This window comes from Eretmochelys imbricata, chromosome 19, assembly GCF_965152235.1.
Source record: "Eretmochelys imbricata isolate rEreImb1 chromosome 19, rEreImb1.hap1, whole genome shotgun sequence".
In the NCBI taxonomy this organism is placed as follows: Eukaryota; Metazoa; Chordata; order Testudines; family Cheloniidae; genus Eretmochelys; species Eretmochelys imbricata.
This window is the reverse complement of record NC_135590.1, coordinates 16,725,216-16,746,762: the sequence shown is the minus strand read 5'-3', so window position 1 is coordinate 16,746,762 and position 21,547 is coordinate 16,725,216. Positions and strand designations below refer to the sequence as shown.

The 21,547-nt window shown below is 46.2% G+C and overlaps 1 protein-coding gene across 1 annotated transcript in view; it reads right to left on the bottom strand.

Moving 5' to 3' along the window:
• Window positions 1-21,547, bottom strand: part of HIVEP3 (HIVEP zinc finger 3) — a 405,815-nt gene that overhangs the window by 101,895 nt on the left and 282,373 nt on the right. Inside the window, exon 5 of the mRNA XM_077837918.1 lies at window positions 5,113-5,177. The gene's annotated coding sequence lies outside the window, so the exon portion shown is untranslated. The remainder of the gene's footprint in view (window positions 1-5,112; window positions 5,178-21,547) is intronic.

Below are 21,547 nucleotides of genomic sequence, written 5' to 3'. Positions count from 1 at the left end.
CCCCTGGGATCCCGGTCACACCATAGTTAATAAACTTGTTTTCATATTTTATCTCAACCAGTGTGTTTTTGGTTGAAGTGTCTGGGGGAATCCCTACTCAGGTTAACAAAGGTTGTGGCATGATAATTTGCTTTGATGAAATGACAAACTAATGAGCTTACACTGATCAAGAGGGTCTTGAATAGTGTAACATACACATTTCTGGGGTGCAATGCTGGGGCTGGGAGATTTGCAGGTGTCCCAGTTCCTGAGTGGCTGGGAGAGCATTCATGTAACTTTGCTGGGTGTGCCTTTGCATGCTAATGGCTGTGCGTGAGCCTCAAGGTTAAGCACTGGAGTAAACTGCCTAGGGAGGTGATGGAATCTCCATCATTGGAGATTTTTAAGAGCAGGTTAGACAAACACCTGTCAGGGATGGTCTAGATAATACTTAATCCTGCCATGAGCGCAGGAGACTGGACTAGATGACCTCTCAAGGTCCCTTCCAGTTCTATGATTCTATGAAGAGGGATCAATTGATTTAATAAAACATCTTAATCAAAATGCTGCTACTTAATAGTTTGATCCTGGCCAGATGGAACGTATTGGTACGTGAGCATGAGGTAAATGGTGCTGAGCTGGATGAGGAATACAAGGAATCCCCATCCTGTGTTATGGAGAGTACTGCTCCACAGTCCCCAATTCACTACCGGAAATAACAGCAGTGAGGCTCAACAGGGGAACATGTTGCCTAGCTGATGGTTGTGTTTGACCATCCCATTGTCTCTGTGAGTGAGGCCCTGTCTCAACTAGAAAACAAAGGTGTTATTTTAAAAACCTGCCAGCTACCATTTTTAATTAATGCAGTTGAAAAATGTGGCAGCATCCTAGCATTCGTCACAACCAGCTGGCTTGTGCTGGAAAGGACCAAACGCTATCCACACTAACTGCTGGCACATTTCTAAACACCGCTTACAGTGCATTAGCTAGCACATTTAAACAAAATCAAAATACCTTTCTTTCTAGTGTAGACAGGAGCTTTGTGAACCCGCGCTCAAAGGAACTTGAGACTTACTTCCTTTTGTCTACACGTGGATTCTGCTCAGTGCTCACGTTTGTCCTGGAGCTTCATGCCCTTCCACTATCTGCTGAGCACCTCGCGGACTTGCAACAGCAATCTAAAGAGGATGCCTTATCTTATTCACAAGTTTGTTGCTAAAAGGAGCAATTCATTATCGTTTTGAAACCTTCTTTTTAAATGGTCCTGGCTGCCAGCGCATGTCTGACTAACACCAGCTAGGACCAGTCAGCTTGAGGCAGAACACTCATCATTTTTGGTAGCACTGATGATTAACTGCATGTCCTTGTCACGCTTGTCACAATTTTAAGAATTACCCTGCTCTGGGCTCATTTCTAGACTTACACCAGTGCATTGTAGTTTCGACACAGCTGCCTCTCTGTGATGCCCTCATGCCAGCGGTAGTCTATGGAATAGAACATTAATTTAGCCACCAGCTTCTTGTCATATTTACATTTATGGTGCACAGATGGATCATGGGAGTGTGAAAGGAGAACTTGGGATGTAACAGACCCAAGTCCCCAGATTCCAATGAAGAGAATCAACTTCAGTATCATTTCTCTGTTTTAGTTAACATTCTTCATCATGAACATGGTGCTACAAGATTACAAAATGTCCTGTAAATGAAGTGATAGTGTTACTTTTTGTTTAAAATCAGTGCTCTTTGCTCAGCACACCAGTAAGATAAGACAGAAGCGGTCTGGCATTTCTTTTCTTACGACTTTAGTTTGCTGGAAATGGATCTAAGCAGAGACTTTTTAAGAAAGCTGTGAGCTCTCTCTCTCTCACACACACACAAGCTCAAACCCATGCATTAAAAACTGCCAGCTACAGCACTTTGCGATAAGCCAGAAAAAAGTCTGCATTTTGCTTTCTCCTATGGCCTCCATGATCACAACTCTGTGGACAATGACACCTTTATGATTTGGGGGAGGGCTTTGAGATGATTCGTTGTGTCAACCCAAACACGATCTCTAGCCTTCTCCAATGAAGAAGTCGATCCCAGCTGTTTCTGCTGGGATCTTTGCATGGCAGTTAACATTTAAAAAAACCCAATCAATTGACAACTCATCAAGTGTGGGCATTCTGGAGAAATTCAAGATACTTTCTATCTTTTTCTTCAGTTACTGAATGATTGGAGAGAGTCCAGCGAAGGGCAACAAAAATTATTAGGGGTCTGGAACACATGACTTATGAGGAGAGGCTGAGGGAGCTGGGATTGTTTAGCCTGCAGAAGAGAAGAATGAGGGGGGATTTGATAGCTGCTTTCAACTACCTGAAAGGGGGTTCCAAAGAGGATGGCTCTAGACTGTTCTCAATGGTAGCAGATGACAGAACGAGGAGTAATGGTCTCAAGTTGCAGTGGGGGAGGTTTAGATTGGATATTAGGAAAAACTTTTTCACTAAGAGGGTGGCGAAACACTGGAATGCGTTACCTAGGGAGGTGGTAGAATCTCCTTCCTTAGAGGTTTTTAAGGTCAGGCTTGACAAAGCCCTGGCTGGGATGATTTAACTGGGAATTGGTCCTGCTTCGAGCAGGGGGTTGGACTAGATGACCTTCAGGGGTCCCTTCCAACCCTGATATTCTATGATTCTATGATTCTATGACTGTATCCAAAGTAGTTGGCAATGTTAACAGAACAAAAAAGTTCTAAAACCAATCCCCTCACCCCAGAATTATAATTCTCCAGGGAAAGTACAATAAATAAAGGAACAAGAATAAATGTCATGAACCTAAAAGTAGGGGGCAAGGTTTTCCCCTGTGTCTGAACTCTGCTTAGCACAGGATAAAGTAGTGTGTGGGGTGCCTCTCAGGGGCTGGTTTTGGTTGTCCGACCCTCCACTCCCTAGCTCTGAGATAAGTTAGAGCAGCTGAGGAGCTGCTCTACATTATGCCAGTAGAGAAGAAATGTAGTGGAGTTCTGTTCCCCCATGTTCTCTTCTTCTGCCAACACGGCACTTATGCTGGAGGAGAAAAGGAGGTGGCTGGTGCAGGAGGTGGATATGCTGACTCTGACAACTTAACACCAGCAGAGCATTCCCATACACAAGGGAAATTCTCCACTGGCCACTTCTGGCCAGAATTTGGCTGCTTTGTACCCCCTGAGCAACGCAAAGTGGCCACAGGGGAAGGGGGAATCAGGCCAGATTTATTTTCTTGATTAGTCCCTTCTTCAAATTGCTGTCCCAAGCTCTTTCCATTCTCCAACATATACTGTCCATCTCCATGCCATTTTCTTTTTTATCCTGATCTTGCTGTACTATTCAATCTGTTTTGTATTAATTTTCTCCCCTCTCTTTCTTTGAAAAGCAGCCCCTCTTTTCCTCTCAGTCTTTTATATTCACCCCGAACTCTCTGTTCACCCCTCCGCTTTCTCCTGTGGTACATGGTCTATTACCCTTCACTCCCTTTGCGATTTCCCAACACTACTGCAAAGCAGAACACTGTGTTGCCACCACATCAACAGATCTTTAAAAAGATTCTGATCTGAAGACACCTACATCTTAGCTACTTTTGAATGTCTCTGGGGAAATACGAAAGACATTCAAGCTAGGGGTTTTGGTTGTTATTTTTATTCATTTCCAGTATCTGAAAAATGCCTGGCTGCATTAGAACTTTGTATCTCCCTAGATAGGTTTACTCGACCCCAAAACGGGTATATTTGAAGAGAAATCGGCTGCTTCATTAGCAGTGGCAAACACAAAGGGTGACGTTCTGTCCTCACTGAAGTCAATAACAAAATTCCCACTGACTTCAATGGGACCAAAATTCCACCCCGATTTTTTTACAAAATACTTATAAATGCTTTTTTAAACAGTCTCATTTATTGTTTGCATCCTACATTCCTGCATGTGCTGGAACTCAACCCTGTGCACAGGGCCAGTCACAAGGTCCATAAACCACTAAAAACTCATCCAAGCCTTCAAAATAGGGCTTAAGCAGGACTTGAGTTGTGCCTATGCCCAATGCTTGACCCCAGCACAGGGGAGAATGTCATCTTGTGTGTGTACTGCAACACACAGACAAGGTGCTTGTTATGTCACTTGGGGTGAGACCCACAGCATGAGGAGTGCTACAGGCTGTAATTCACAGCTGACTTGTGATTGGGATGAGAATTTCATTAAAAGTACCCTTAAAGGAGCCAGACCATTTTCTGCTGAGTTTGAGGAGTTTTGTTTTGTTTTATTTTTGTTTGTTTTGGGAGGGGTTTTTTTGTCCCCAAGTTTGTTTTGAAAAAGCGATTCTTGAAAACTTGCAACCCATGTTGTTTTATAAATTGTTTTCAGTTTAAACTGAAAGCCTTGATGAAACTTCTTCGTCAAAGTGACAAAACTCTGCTTTCAGGAACACCCCTAGAGAAGGAATTATTTTCTCATACATTAGGGTATGTTTCAATTAGAACAAGATCATCCTGCTTAGTCTGAAGTTCTTCCGGTGGAAACTCTGCCTCTGCTATATGTATTCTCACTGAGGAATCATAACAAACAATCTTTGGTTCTGAATGAAGTTCACAGAAGGCCAATGAGTTCTTTCCCCCATATAACAAAATATACTGCAAGAGATCTTGTCTCTTTTTTTCCTGTGAAACATGGTAAGATATTTCCACTCAAAAACAATATACAAGCTATGAATAAAGCATATGGAGTTGTAAGTACAGTACTCTCTGCTTCCTGTATTGTATGTTCCTGACAACTAGTTCTTGCCAATGGGTTTGAGTGACAGAAGATATGTTGCCATAGACCTTCAAAGAGAAATATTTGTGACCAAAACGGAATTATGATGTAACCAGTGATCTGCATGAGCATTAGCACAGCTTCGGTCATTATTTTTGGTAACTGGAGTCACTAATATAAGTTAAACAAGCTAACGTGATGTTGGATTAGTTACATTCTTGATAAGCTTATCTGGCAAATGCCTCTAGAAATATTGGAGCAAAGAGCTAAAGCAACCAACCAAATAGAAAAACAAGTCCTACTGTTTCAGTATGAAGGGCAGAATATATATTCGACTTATACCCACTTTAAATCATTAAAACAAAACAGAGATTACTTACAGTGGAACTGATTTTCTTTAATTTTGATGGGGTGCCTCCTTTTTTTGCTCAGGGTTTAATTCAGTCTGAAAAACAACACCACACTGTGATTATTAAACCAATATATTAAAATGCCATCTCAGCAGTGTTAGTGCAGGACTGACACCAGGTGCCCTGATGAGCAGTTTGCCTGGTAACAGAGAGAGTACACAAACCCAGTCCCAACAGGTGGAGGAGTCCTTAGCGGCTTGGTTAACCTCACTCGGCAGGTTCACTAAGATGGTGACATGCATGTTCATGAAAAGGACATCCCCAGGGTTATCCCTTCTGCCAGTGTGACAGCATGCAGGAAATCACAGGCTTGTTTACGTCAGCCACGTAGGCATCAGGCAGAGCACAGCTCTAGGTGGGTGCAGCAGAGCTGAGAGGAGCCTCAGAATTCAGATCTGGATTTCAACAATTCAGATCAAAGGTTCAGATTCCACAGCTCTTCCCCTAAACTGCTGAGATTGGGGTAGGAGGTGTTGTTTGAGCCCTTCTCGGGCTCTGAGTAAATTAAGTGCAGTCCATTTCCAGGTGCCAAATGTGCTCTGCATTCAAATATAGAGATGCTTTCTTCCTAACTACCAGCACTAAAAATTCCCTCTGGAATTTGAGGTTCATTTCAGTCCTCACCAATAATATAAATATCTGCAGGCTAAATTCAGACCTCACAGACACCTGAGCAAATCCACTGCCATAGATGGCAGGTGAACTGCCGGCTTGGGGAGGCCAACCAGGCCTGCCCCTCCTGCCAGAGGCCTCTCCTCTCCCACCCCCTTCTCCTGCCAGAGCCCAGAGCCTCCTCCCTCTCTGTGGCCACCAGCCCCTCCACCCCCACCCCAGCCCCCAAGCACTGGGCAGGTGGGTAGCGCGCAGCCCCCTGAGTGCCAGACAGGCAGGTGGGTGGTGTGCGCCCCCCACCCCCAAGTGCTGGGCAGACCATGTGGCCCCCAGCCTCAGCACCCTCAGCCCCTCCCCGAGCACAGGGTGGGCAGCCCCAGCACTTGCAGCCTCCCCCACAGCACCAGGCAGTGTGGCCCCAGCATCTGGGGGGCCCCCCAGTGCTGGGTGGCCCCAGCCACCCCAAGTCCCAGCCGCAGGCCTGCTGTGGCCGCCCTACTCTCAGCCCGCTTCCCAACTGGAAGATGAGCAGCCTTCCTGGGCTGGAGTCAAGGGGGAAGGGCAAGCGGGAGGGGGCCTGGGGCGGAGCGTGGGCAGGGCCATGCTGGGCTGTTTGGGGAGGCAAAGCCTCCCGCAGCCTACAATATGCACTTCCCATGCCCACTGCCCTCAACTTGTGCCGTCAGTTGCACTGCACAACCAAATGTCTTCAAGAGAGTGGAATTTCATCCTGCAACTGGAGTTTCATTTATACAATTATAAACTATGCCCGAGTCAGAATGAAATACAGGGCCCTCTCCCATAGTTGTGCTGGTTCTGTTAATAACATTTGTTTTTGGCAAGCAGCACACAGTACTCACACAGCTCTAAGAACTGATTTTTCACTTCGCTGGCAGTGTAGTGACAAAACGTCATCCGATGATACTGCACTTGTGATACTGGGCCACCATGAGGCAGCTGTCCCTAGCCTACAATACAGCACATTGGCCCATCACTCACTGTGCTGTTGAATAGAATGTCTGAGGATAGGAACTCAGTTTATTTATTTATTTAATAATATTTTAATTTCCAGCTAAATTACAATAGATGCTAATGAAGACAATGGCTGATAAAGTCTTGAATAAGGATCAATGCATACAAGTGCTGCGCTGACTTCTCCCACACTGTTCTACCAATGCACATTAATCTGGACCTCCAGATATTCCATTCCCCCCACACACATCCTGCTCTGCTAATTCAGTGCATACCAGATATGCAGCTTCCCTGATATTTCATTCCTTAGTCCCCCAACCATGCTGCCAATGCTCAGTCCTCAAAATGCTAAGGCTTGATATCCTCTTTTGTGGGCGAAATTTGCACTTACAAAATTTGCAATCATATTTTTGCGCTCTTGAAACGACCTGTGGGAGCAAGCCAGAGGACTTTGAACCAGCAGTCAGGTAGTTAGACTTGTGAGTAGTTAGGGAAAGTTAGCGCTCACCAAAGGGTGGCCACTTTAGAAATTTGACCCTAAAGATCCTTTTCATAGAATCATAGAATATCAGGGTTGGAAGGGACCTCAGGAGGTCATCTACTCCAACCCCCTGCTCAAAGCAGGACCAATCCCCAATTAAATCATCCCAGCCAGGGCTTTGTCAAGCCTGACCTTAAAAACTTCTAAGGAAGGAGATTCCACCACCTCCCTAGGTAACGCATTCCAGTGTTTCACCACCCTCCTAGTGAAAAACTTTATCCTAATATCCAACCTAAACCTCCCCCACTGCAACTTGAAATATCCAACCTAAACCTTCCCCACTGCAACTTGAGTGTGTATCTGTGGATCTAGGTTAGGTGCCTAGCTCCACACAGAATAGCCAGGGAGGTCCCAAGGATACTCCAAAATCCCTAACAGTATGAGACAAAATCTAACAGACCAACTTCAAAAATGATTTATAAAATCAACACATAGCTGTATGAAACGGGTTCTCATTTGGCAGCTCAGAACTGTAACAGTGGAGTTTTGGTTATATCACAAGTAAAAATGAGTTTGGTGGTTTACATAGTACTCTTTTAAACACTAAAATCAACACAAAATCTGTCCTGATCAGCACTCTATTGACATGAGTTGCAGTGCCTCAACATTGCTTGTGGCTGAGCAGCATCAACAGCACTGGGAGGCAGGAGAGGGAGTGCTGGGCTGAATTAGCAGGGTGTGTCTCATCAGGTTGACAGTCTCCCAGCATTTATTCTCATATTGGAAATCCCCAAAACAGAGGTTGAACAATAAAATGAACTCAGCACAGGAAATAAATTACTTTGAATACTCCTCCAATTTACAAATTAATTTAAACACTTTTTGTTAACACATGATTCTAGTTGACAGAGGGTCGCTTTTTTTAAAGTCAAAATGTAAAGACAGCATCAACTGTTGCAACAAATGCACCTTCAAGGAGCTCCCACATTTTTATAAATAAATAAAACTTTATACCACATTTTAATTCTTAAATAATGGCCCACAAACAATACGGCACGGACATTGTGACTTGCATCTACTGTGCCTCAGTTTACCAAATCCTGAAAATAAAATCACAGCTCTAGTCTCTCCCTCACATACTGTGCCATAGCAAAGGAATGCCATTTACTTCCTTACATAGTGGCTTTTCCACTAAAGAGTTCAAAGCACCGGATAAATATTAATGAAGCTCCACAGCAAACTCTCTTGTGCAGCTAACTATCCTCGTCTCGATTTTACAGACATGGAACGATTGGGCCCACGGTCACACAGCGAGTCGGGGGAAAGTGAACTTAGAAATCACCACACTGTGCTTTAACCATGAGACCTTGCTCCCTCCATGTCTGACTGCTAATGACAATGCTACTTGCATAGCACAAGCCACTGGCTTTTTAGCTTGTGTTCTCAGTCTAGGCTACAGATATCCTAAGGCCATTAACCGAATACTTACCCTTCTTAACAGAGCCACACAAATTTATAAAGTGTATCTACTATTCACAGGCAGCTATTCACTTAAAAGTCCAGAAGCGAGTTATTATATAAACTAAATTGAATGTTATACTGAACCAAGTGGCCTCCTTTTACCTGAAGTTTGAGGTCACAGGCCACAGGAGAACGGTATTTTTTCCACCTTCACCCTTTGCCTTCTAGTTTTACTATAAAATTGAAAACAGGCAAACTGAAGACTCATGGGAGCCCTGAGCATCGGAAGTATGCAGCAGGAACAGGTGTGTTGCTACAGTGGCTGAGTGTGTTAGTCTTTCACCTTTGGAAATCCAAGTCCAAGCCTTGGTTATATCACAAGTAAAAATGAGTTTGGTGGGTCACCCCAAAATCTGGCCCAGATCAGCACTCGGTGGACATGACTTGCAATGCCTCAGGCTATGTCTACCCTTGCAGAGTTTTTGTGCTGCAGTTTCAATGGCGATAGTGAACTGGTGAAAGAAAAGCGCTGGTTTGTGTACTCACTTACTTCCACAGGCATCAGATCGTGTTCACCTTTGCAGCACTTCCATCCCTGATGAGAGCAGCGCACTGAGGGCAGCTATCCCACAGTGTAGCTCTCTCCATTTTGACAATAGGTCTTGTGGGAAGGCGGGTGGGGTGGTGTTTGCGGGGCACCCTGGGTCCCTGCACAGCCCCCTCTCCCCAAACACTGATCAGCTCCAGGAGCTCAGCTTTGCTCCACGCAAGGGATCGTTTGCTCCATGGAGCAGCCATTGTCACCTGGCCAGATGACACATGAGCACTTGCCAAGACAACAGGAAGGGGAGTTTCAAAGTTCCTGGGGCTTTACAGGGGGAGGAGTGGACGTCTGTTTACCTGGCATCAGAACAGCAGAGCTGCAGGCCACAGTGGTCACCTAGGCACTGTGGGATATCCTGCGGAGGCTAAAAGCGCTGTAAACAGGAAGAACATGTCTTCACTTGCACATCACCGCAAAAGTATCACCGGTAAGAGCCATACACCTCTCGTGGAGGTGGTTTCCTTTTTGCAGTGTCATTGGCAAGTGTAGACACTCCCACAGTTTTCGTGCAAAAAAAGGGACTTTTTCTGCTTTAAATGGCAAGTGTAGACATGCCCTGAGTAACGCTCAAGACTGAGCAGCATCAACAGCACTGGGAGGCAGCGGGGTAGGGGTAGGGGGGTCCAGGACTGAAACAGCAGGGTGTTTCTGATCAGGTTGACAGCGCATTGATAATGCTGAGTGCGGCACATACATGGCCCATGCTTCCAATCACGCTTAATTTTGATCTAAGTTCTATGCTTCTGCAGCACCTAAACTTGGAATGGTTTATGGAGTTTGAGATACATTGCTCCAGGTATTGCCAGACTCGGTAATTTGAAGAGGAGTACCTGTGGCACCTTAGAGACTAACCAATTTATTTGTAATTTGTGACTGCAGAAGTTATCAGTAGAAAAAGGGCTGGGGCAATATGATGTATAATTTTGTGTCCTGCTCAGAGAGGCGATCTCTGAGCTGCCTGGGCCCACAAGTTGCTTTTTTCTGCAAACTATTATTTTTCACTTGGTAGGTAACAACTGTGCTCAATGTTATACATGGCATAAAAGTAGCTTACAGCCTAAGGCCAGGTCTACACTATAAACTCACATCAGTATAACTATGTTGTTCAGGGGTGTGAAAAATCCACCCGCTGACCGACGCAGTTACACCGACCTAACCCCTGGCATAGACAGTGCAGTGTCAGCAAGAGGGCTTCTCCTGTCAACACAGCTACCACCGCTCGTGGAGGTGGATTAATTACGCCGACTCCTGTCGGGACAGTAGCGTCTTCACGGAAGCGCTACAGCAGCCCAGCTGCACTGGGGCAGTATTGTAAGTGTAGACGCGCCCATAGAGAGAGACCCAGAGAAGGTGGGATTCACTGAGAGACCATGGGGAGGCAGCTGCTAATGAGAGAAGTTAGGGTGGGGGCTGGTGCTGCAGTGGGGAGGGCATACAACATATAATGTTTGTGTGCTTCACAGAAATAGTGATGGAGGAAAGGTTTCAGAGTAGCAGCCGTGTTAGTCTGTATCCGCAAAAAGAACAGGAGCACTTGTGGCACCTTAGAGACTAACCCATTTATTAATTATGTGGCTAATCACATTAGCCACGCCATCAGGGGCTCGTTCACCTGCACATCCACCAATGTGATATATGCCATCATGTGCCAGCAATGCCCCTCTGCCATGTACATTGGGCAAACCGGACAGTCTCTACGCAAAAGAATAAATGGACACAAATCTGACATCAGGAATCATAACATTCAAAAACCGGTAGGAGAACACTTCAACCTCTCTGGCCACTCAGTAAAAGACTTAAGGGTGGCAATTTTGCAACAGAAAAGCTTCAAAAACAGACTCCAACGAGAAACTTCTGAGTTTGAATTAATATGCAAACTAGATACCATTAACTTGGGTTTGAATAGAGACTGGGAGTGGCTGGGTCATTACACATATTGAATCTATTACCCCATGTTAGGTATCCTCACACCTTCTTGTCAGCAGTCTAAATGGGCCATCTTGATTATCACTGCAAAAGTTTTTTTCTCCTGCCGCTAATAGCTCATCTTAACTAATTAGCCTCTTACAGTTTGTATGGCAACTTCCACCTTCTCTGTATGTGTATATATCAGTTCTTACTACACGTTCCATTCTATGCATCCGATGAAATGGACTGTAGCCCACGAAAGCTTGGGCTCTAATAAATTTGTTAGTCCCTAAGGTGCCACAAGTCCTCCTGTTCTTTTTGACGGAGGAAAGTCACATTGGATCCTGTCAAGCTCCTAACCACCCTGTTCACATCCAGGCCATAACCACTCCCTGGTGCCAGCACTGGGCAGAGTCCACAGGCCACTCCCTGCTGTTCTGTTGTGTAAACAGCGAAAGAGAGAGTCCCCTGGCCACTCCCAATACGACGCCAGCACTGGGAGGGAGGGAATTTCCAGGAGCTGGCTGGGGTGGGCGGGGGATGGGGGGAGGGTTTTCCAGCCTTTCCCCAGCCTCTCTTCCACTGGGCATCGATTAACCTTGCTGCTACTGCCACTCCACTGTCTCCTTTGCTGGAGAAGGGAGGACTCCAGGGGCTTCTCCTAGCCGGAAGGCTGCTGCCAGCGGGACACCTGAGATGTGTCAGAGCTGCGAGGCCAGCCTGGGCTGAACGTAGAATCCTGGAGACCCCCCATTAGAAAAGACTCACCTAAGCCTGAGCCAGGGCTGGCGACTCAGCAGCACCCTGAGCAGATGCAGCTGAATGAAGGAGTGGGAACTACGCCCGCCAATGCCAAGGCAGCCCAAGTGAGAAGTACAAGGGGAGCCCACCCATTGTCCAGTACACAAATGAGTGTGGACGGTGAAGACAAAAGGCGCCTTTCCAGCCCCGGTTAGCTGTATTTCCCTTTGGTTTGGCAGCTCCTCACAGTCTTCTTACCACAGCCACGTGTTCTGTTTCTCTTAAAAAGAAAGAAGGAGCAGCAGCAGTGTGAGAAGGCTGGAGGCAGGGAGGAGAATGGAGGGATACGGCTCTGCACATGGGAAGATGGGCTGTTCAATTACAAAGATATGGGAATTGGTATCTCAGGAAGCACCCGCGACAGCACATGCGAGCAGGAAGCTCAGCACAGTGGGAGGCTTCTTGACATGCTGGTCGGGGCCAGTCATTTCACTTTGCGCATCTGAACCTCAGCGCCATCCGACACACACTCTGCATCCATGGATTTGTCCTCTAGAATGTAGTTTTCAAACTTCCCCTTTATCCCAAGTGCCGGGGGGGGGCTACAAATTCTTTTGGATTTTATCCTTCTTTAGCAACAGATAATTGTTAGAAAAAAAAGGGAGACAAGGTAGGTGAGGTAATAGTTTTTATTGGACCAACTTCTGTTGATGAGAAAGACAAGCGTTAAAGCGTCCATCTTCCCATGTGCAAAGCTCTTCCTCAGGTCTGGCAAATTTACTCAGGCCTGGTCTATATTACAGAGTTAGTCAACGTAAGGCAGTTCACATCGACCTAATTCTGTAAGTGTCTGCACTACAATGTAGCTCTCACTGATGTAAATCGCCCACTTCACCAACTTACTAGCTCCACCTCCGTGAGAGGCATAGCACCAAGTCAATGTAGTTAAGTAAACGCAGGGTTAGTGCAGACACTGCATTGCTTACATTGGCTGTTGCTGCCTTTCAGAAGCGGTCCCACAATGCCCCACACTGTAGTTAAATTGGTGCAAGTGCTCCTGGTGGAGATACGCACTGCCGACAAAAAGAGCGTAGTGTGGACATCCAAAAGCAGTTTAATTACTGCAGTGACTGTAAGTTAACATAACTTACGTCAACTTAATTTTGTAGTGTAGACTTGGCTTAGGTCAATGCAATGTCAGTGTAGACTTCGTTGCTTACATCGACTGTTGCTGCTTTTCAGAGACCGTCCCACAATGCCCCACACTGGCAGTTAAATCAGTGCAAGTGCACCAGGTGAGGATGTGCACCGCCGACACAAGGATCAATTACTGCGGTGGCTGTAACTCACTGTAACTTAGGTCAAATTAATTTTGTAGTGTAGACTTGTTCTCAGAGTCCCAGCTAAATACTAGATGGAACAGATTGTTTAGCATACGTAATTAACACATATTTCAAAGGACCATTCAAGGTGAAGTTATCCGTTAACACCCCTCCAGTCATAGGGAGGAGAAAAAAAGGGTGTGTGTGAAAGGAACTGGGGGGGAGGGTTGTCAGTGAGTTACAGATTGTTGTAATAAGCCATCCTGAAATAAATCTTTCCTGAACCCCCTTTCCTAGCCTTCAAATAACCCCCCAATCTCTCCAACCTCACCATCAGAAGCAAGCTGCCCACAGACCAGGACACAATAACCCAAAGTGGCAGCAGATCCTGCCAGAATAACATGCAAAACCTGCAGACATATCTCCACTGCTACAATGATCAGGACTCCTCACAACACACCTTTCAAGATCTACTGGTCCTACAGATGCTTATCACAACACGTGGTGTACCTTATTCAGTGCACTAAATGCCTCAATAACAACGACGTGGGTGAAACCAGACACTCACTATGTTTTCAAATGAACTCACATAGGAAAACGATGAAAGACAAGAACACCACATCACCTGTGGATGAACACTTTTCACAAAGTAATCACTCTATACTGACCTCAGCCTCTGAGGAACCCTGCACAACACGTTCAAAAAGGCAAGCTTCGGAGCTTAAATTCATAATGTCGCTAGACACTAAAAATCATGGACTGATAGAGATATTTATTTCAACAATCTACAACCCCTCCCACCTTCCTTTCCTCCCTATGCCTGGAGGAGTGTTAACGAACAACTTCACCTTGAATGGTCCCCTGAAATATTTCAGAGTAGCAGCCGTGTTAGTCTGTATTCGCAAAAAGAAAAGGAGTACTTGTAGCACCTTAGAGACTAACAAATTTATTTGAGCAGAAGCTTTTGTGAGCTACAGCTCACTGCATCCGATGAAGTGAGCTGTAGCTCACAAAAGCTTATGCTCAAATAAATTTGTTAATCTCTAAGGTGCCACAAGTACTCCTTTTCTTTTTCCCCTGAAATATGTGTTAACTACTTATGCTAAACAATCTGTTCCATCTCCTCTGAGGGCTTGTCTTCATGCAGCCGCACTGCTGTAGCACTTTAGTGAAGATGATCAGACACTGACGGGAGAGCCTCTCCTGCTGGCATAGTTCAGATACCATCCCAAGAGGAGGTAGCTACGGCGACAGGAGAAGCTCTCCCGCCGACAAAGCGCTGTCTACATGGGGGTTAGGTCGGTATAAATGCATCACTCAGGACTGTGGATTTTTCATGCCCCTGAGCAACATAGTTACACTGAAGGGAGTTTATGCTGTAGACCTGGCCTGAGTACCTTTCCCAGACCTGAAGAAGAGCTCTGTGTAAGCTCAAAAGCTTGTCACCCTCATGAAGAGAAGTTGGTCCAATAAAAGATATTCCCTCACCCACCTTGTCTCTCAAATATCCACAGATCAACACAGCTACAGCAGCACTGCATACAGAAAGTTAAAGGGATATTTATGGGTCTCTTTACAAATTCTTTACAAAGGACGAATCAATATGCATTTTAAAGCCACAAACACAAGTGTCCAGAAACATATGCAGTCGGCCTGATTCTCCTCTCACACCAATTTTCCACTGATGTAACTTCTGTGGAGTTACTCTGCATTTACGAAGATGAGGTCAAAATTAGCCACTGGACTACAACTCAAGTAACTTGGGGAATTCCGGGAATTCCCAGCTAAGCTACACATTTTGTGGGAGAAGTCAGGCGAGTGATTTAATATACAAAGTGCCTCAGTTCCCAGTGGTAAAATGGAGATAATATATGTGTGTTGTAAGCATAAAAATCCATCAACAACTGTGAGGCACTGAGATACTCCACTGAGGAGGGCCATACAAGTACATAGACAGATACATAGATTAAATGCTTTCTTACAGTCTCTTTTTCATTTAAACAAATTCCTGTAGTTGTTACAGGAATGGTATGGGAGCATGAATGAGAGGGGAGATGGTCAACATAACTGGCAAATAGAAAGACAATGTGGGGGAGGTAATATATTTTACTGGACCTACTTCTATTGGTGAAAGAAACAAGCTTTCAAGCTCACACAGAGCTCTTCTTCAGGACCTGAAGCTTGTCTCTTTCACCAACAGCAAATAAAAGATATATTACCTCACCCACCCTGTCTCTCTAATATCCTGGGACCGACATGGCTACAACAACACGGCAAAAAATAATTGCCAATGGAAGGAGAGGCGTTTGGGAGACAAACCCTCTATTAGAATGTAATCTCCATTACGAAAAGATTTGGGAACGCCTTCTGTTGAAGGAAAGTTTTTATTCGTTTTACCCAGATTCCACCCAGGCTCACCAACTTTCCTTCTCACCTCACCATAAAATGAAGTCTCAGCTGATAAAGAAAAGCAACTTAGCATTTTGCCAGCATGATATGTGTAAACACTAAACAGTAAAATTTTCATAACCTCAAGCAGCTATTCCAAACAGAGAAGCTTTTTAGTCACACAGACAAATTTTTGCAAAAGTGCATTTTTTAAAAAGTTAAAAATAAACATTAAAATTGGAAGAAAAAGGAACAAACTATCAACAGCCACATGAATGTCACATGATGGTGATACAGCCTGGAATTCAGGCTCCCTCCTTCCAAACACAGATTTAGGAGAGGTACTAGCAGATACCTGCCTTTAGTTTGGTCCTAGGAGCACAATACAAATGACTTGTCATCTTAGACGAATATGCAGTTCTGGCCCATCCATCTCAATCCTGATTGGCAGCACCCACTGCTATTCCAGCCCTGGAACATTTCTATAGTTCCATCAGTGCACTCCCATCCCCCTCTGCCAAGGCTGCCCCATTTTGTGGTGGACAAACACTCACTTGGGACTATGAAACTCCATTAAAGTCATTTCCATTGAGCTAAACTGTGATTTGAACTCAGTCTCCTGCAGTTAATAGCTACATACATACTAACTCTTATATAGCAATTTTCATCAGTAGATCTCAAAGCACTTTACAAAGGAAGTCACTATCATTATCCCATTTTACAGTTGGTGAAACTAAGGCACAGAGCACCCCCCAAAACTGTTCCAACTCTACTGCCCCCAGGGATCTGCAGGGCACAAGTTGAAAAACACTGCACTAGGAGACATACCCTGCCTCTGGGAAGAGCAGCTCCCTCCACCTCTCATTTTACAGTCCAGGAAACATTCTCCTCACGTACAATGATCTTAACCTATAACCTCACAAGCAAAACTCAAGAAAACAGAATTCTCTCTCATTTTACTAAGAAGACCCTCAAGATTGTTCAGTGTTTGTGGCTGTGAAGTAGAATTACACTATATGTGTCTAGAGACTCCTTGGGATTAGTGTAAAAACTCTCTGCTATTTTCAGTTCCTATACTCGGTCGTGATTTAATTTATGCACTGGTGTGAAAAACGATTAGTAAACTAATATTTTGAAACTAGTGCCAAGTAATGATTCTTTCAAAATTCATTGGAATTAATGTCTCCAGCCCTGCCAAAACCAAGAGGGGGAAATCAGCTATTGGCAAGATGTTGACTCTTTCTAAATTTGTGTGTCTTGGGTGAATCTAAAGCAGTAATTCCCTTTCCTTGGCAACATAGTCGTGTTCCCCACCCCCTCACCCCGAGACTTATGGTTATCCTCATGTATTGTGAAATCTTCCCAAATGTTTCCACATAGTTTCAAACCACAAAGTGGGCGGGGGGGGGGTGAAGAAGAGGATAACTACAGTTCAGATGGAGTTTACGATTGCTGCTCAATTTCATAATTGCAGGGTGAATCAGCAGGGAGCAAGGTTTCAGTCAATACCATGACCCCATGGCCGGTAACCTTCATACAGATCAGCTGAAAATGGTTTCCCTTGATGCTCTCCTGACAAATCCATGAACTTGAACTCAAGGATTATTTTATCTTTCTTTCTCTGACACAGAAATTCTGTATCATAAGACTCTTGCTGAGCACTTCCTCAGAATAGATTCTTCTCAACACTAGTTGCTAGCTTCTTACATTTACACTATATACAACTGAACCTGCTGACAGGTGAACTGGTCTACTATGAAAATTTGGTTTATAGGTAAGTTGAATGAAACTCCCAGGGCTTGTCTAAAAGGGAACACTCAGGAATTAACTTGTGGTGTAAACTCAATGAACATAAATTAAAACACATTCACCGCCTGCTCCCAGTATGAATGCAGTGGGACCCCAGCTGCATGCGCATTACACATGGTGCGTACCACTGGCAGGGGCAGAACCGGACCCACAGCAGCGCCAAGGAGAAAAAGGGCTGGCCGCCTCATGGCCCACTCAGTTTGGCCTGGTGACCCCTCCGTCGTGATGGGGAAGGGGGAAAGGGGACAAAAGTGAGTTGCAATTCAAAGCCTGAGGCTTGCAGCGCCACTCAGGTCATGATGGAAGGCCGTGGTGCCAAACGAAGGCCGTGGTGCCAAACCTGAGTGGGTAGTGGGGTGGCCAGTGCTGCTCCCACTTACTGCTACTGAGGGGCCACCTCCTGCACCTTGGCTCCCTCTGCCAGGGGCCTGCCTGACCTCACCCCACTTCCAGCAGCCCATGTCCCATTTGTTCTGCCTGTAGAACTCACTCAGCCTCAAGACTTGCTACAAGTACAGGGAGCCACAGTGAGTGTCCACACAGGGTAGCTGGCCAGGTGAAGGGCGACAGGGAGCCCTGGTGGGAGGGGTGGACATGAGGGGGGTCTTGACTACAGGCTGGGCTCTGTGATGGGTCGTGGCGGGTGATTCACTTTTTTTTTTCTTTGCTCTGGATGGGAGTTTTATTGGACAAGAAACTTGGGTGCATTGTGCCTACCAGGTGAAACATTTCTGTGGGCAACTGTGTGGGCGTTTTCATTCAGGAGCAAAGTGGCTGTAGATCGCTGTACGTCAATTATCCTGCAGTTACAGTGAACTAAGACCAATTGCTCCTGAATGAGAGCATCCACACAAGAATTTAATTCGCTTTAACTCATACACATTGATTTTGCACCTTTATTTGATTTGCTTTAATTTCCTGAATGTCCCCATATAGACAAGCCCCCAGATTGCTTCAGAGCATCACAATGCGCACAACAGAATCCTGCTTTTAGAGTGAAATTTACTCCTGTGTAGAGAGCCAGCAAAGGGCCTAGGTTCCACTTAAGACCTTCTTAAGTCCCAATTTTAGGGCTTAAGTAATGCACAGACCTTGCTCTCTGCAAAGGCTGAATTTCACCAGTAGTGTACCTCCACTGAGAGGGAAGTTGCCCTAGGGAAAGAGGGCTTCATTGTACAATCAACTGATTTTAAAAAGCCAAGGCACCTTTTCCCTGTTAATGATGACTGCCTCTAAGAGTCAAGAGTGTAACACTATTTCAAAAAAGGGGAACATATTTGTGGGACGTATTAGCAGGAGTGTTGTAAGCAAGACATGAGAAGAAATTCTTCCGCTCTACTCCACTCTGATTAGGCCTCGACTGGAGTATTGTCTCCAGTTCTGGGCACCACATTCCAGGAAGGATGTGCACAAATTGGAGAGAGTCCAGAGAAGAGCAACAAAAATGATTAAAGGTCTAGAAAACATGACCTATGGGGGAAGACTGAAAAAATTGGGTTTGTTTAGTCTGGGAAAGAGAACACTGAGAGGGGACATGAGAACAGTTTTCAAGTATGTAATAGGTTGTTACAAGGAGGAGGAAGAAAAATTGTTCTTCTTAACCTCTGAGCATAGGAGAAGAAGCAATGGGCTTAAATTGCAGCAAGGGAGGTGTAGGTTGGACATTAGGAAAAACTTCCTAACTGTCAGGGTGGTTAAGCACTGGAATAAGTTGCCTAGGGGGGTTGTGGAATCTCCATCATTGGAGATTTTTAAGAGCAGGTTAGACAAACACCTGTCAGGGATAGTCTAGATAATTAGTCCTGCCACGAGTGCAGGGGACTGGACTAGATGATCTCTCAAGGTCCCTTCCCGTTCTATGATTCTATGATTCTAGGGCAGGCTGGTGACTCCCTCCACCCCTCGCTGAAAGATAATTCCAAGTGAAACTCTAGTGGTTCAATTAGGGCACACCATTTTGCATTTGATGGCTGAAATGGAAACTTTAGTACCAAAATGCTGGCCAGAGTGGCAGATACAGAATGTGGATATCCTACAAACTAGGTACCAAAGAGGATAAGTGTGCTCCCCACCATTTGGAGCATTTAATTTTACCCACACATTACACAGTGCAGTCCACACATTTCAGTGATTACCTTCATATCCTCCATGCGCTCATAAAAGCAAGGCTAGATTGTGCTGGTCATGAAGGGCTAGATTCTGCCACCCTTAGTCTCCCTGAGTTCAGGGCCACAACTCATGGCTAAGGTCCCACTCACCATAAAAAGGGTTGGAGGATACAGCCCATTTTAATTAGGTTGGACAGCAGTGGTGGCTATAGTCTGAGGCTCGGTCTACACTACAGAGTTAGATCAACATAAGGCAGCTTACCTTGACCTAACTCTGTAAGCGTCTACACTACAACATTGCTCCCGCTGATGTAAGCTGCCCACTATACTGATGCTTAGGTCACAGTAGTTAGGGCCTGTTGGCAGTCAGCCTCACGTGGGGCTCACAACTGGAGTCCCCCACCCTGGGGATGACAGCCCAAGCTGTCAGCATCACTTGGGGCTCACAACTGAAGCCCCCACCCCAGGGATGACAGCCAGCTCCAGCTGCAGGCCCCAGGGCAGGGCCAGGGTGCTCCAGCTGTCAATGCCCCACACAGTTGATGGATGTGCTCCTGGTGAGGATGCATACCACTGACAGAGGGGGTAATGTGTGGACATGAACCATGGTGGCTGCATGTCAACCTACATTAGGCTGATTTAATTCTGTAGTGTAGACAAAGCCTTAGTCACTGGATATAAAACAGAAGCACAGAATTAAAAGATGGAAAAGAGCTATTAGGTAGGTCAATAGCATCAAGGAAACAATAACAGTGATTAACTATAAGTAAGCCTCTGTGTTTGTCACGGAAGCCACAGATTCCATGATTTTCCGTGACCTCTTGTGACTTCAGCAGCGGCCTGTGTGGCTGGCCTGGGAGCAGCCTGAGCAGCTTGGGCAGCCCCCGGGTCTGTTGCACCGGCTGCTGCTGGGGCAATCTCGGGCCCCGCAGCAGGAGTTTGGGTGTGGGGGGGCTCAGAGCTGGGGATTGGATTGCGGGGCGGTGCTTACCTGGGAGAGGTCTCCCTGGAGGAGCAACAGGAACTCCCCTCCCTCAGCTCCTAGCTCCACCTGCTGCCTCCACCTGCAGGCACCGCCCCCGCAGCTCCCATTGGCCATGGTTCCCAGCCAATGGGAGCTGCAGAACCGGGACTCGGGGCGGAGCAGAGGCGGCATGTGGAGCTAGGAGCTGGACATCGCGGCTTCCCAGGAGCTGGGCAGGGAACCTGCCCCAGCCCCGCCAACGCACCCCCCTAGGGAACCTGCCCCAGCCCCGCCAACGCACCCCCCCCCGTATCTGTGGTACTCCCTGGACTGCGCGCTCCCAGCACCCGCCGCACTCCCTTGGGCCACGCCCCCCTGATCACCCACTGGGCTGCCACCCCAGCACCCACGGCACCCCCAGGGCACCCCCCCCCCCAAGTTTTAACCGGGGTATATAGTACAAGTCATGGACAGGTCACGGACTGTGAATTTTTGTTTACTGCCTGTGACCTGTCCATGACTTTTACTAAAAATACCCATGACTAAAACATAGCCCTAGGTCTAAGGTCCCCTCCTGTTCCTTGCAGCATATTCTCCAGTTGTTTGCTCACATCAGTGCTAAGTGTTTCCAGTGATGTAGTGCCCATCCCAGGCAGTGCAATTCCTATCACATTTTGCTGCGTAAGGACACAGAGAAAGCTGCACAATGATTCTCAGTCTTTGACTGGTGTAGCCCCCAAGTAGCTCAGCCAGGTTCCTGGAGCTGTGTGTGCTGGTATCTCAGCAAGACGCACACTGTCCCTGGTAGGGAAGGGGAGCCAGGGCAGACTCAGAGGTAGAGAGAAGAGCCACTATGTAGAACGACAGGGGCCCCGTTGGTTTGGGGAAGGACTACAGGCGTGCCCTCTCGGAGGAGGGGGCAGAGTCAAATGATTGACAAGAGACAGCCCGGAAAAAAGAGCTAGCCTGGAGTGGATACCCCCCCTGGGGGCACTGCTGGGGGGAGAGGCCATTTGGGAGCATTCTGGAACCAGC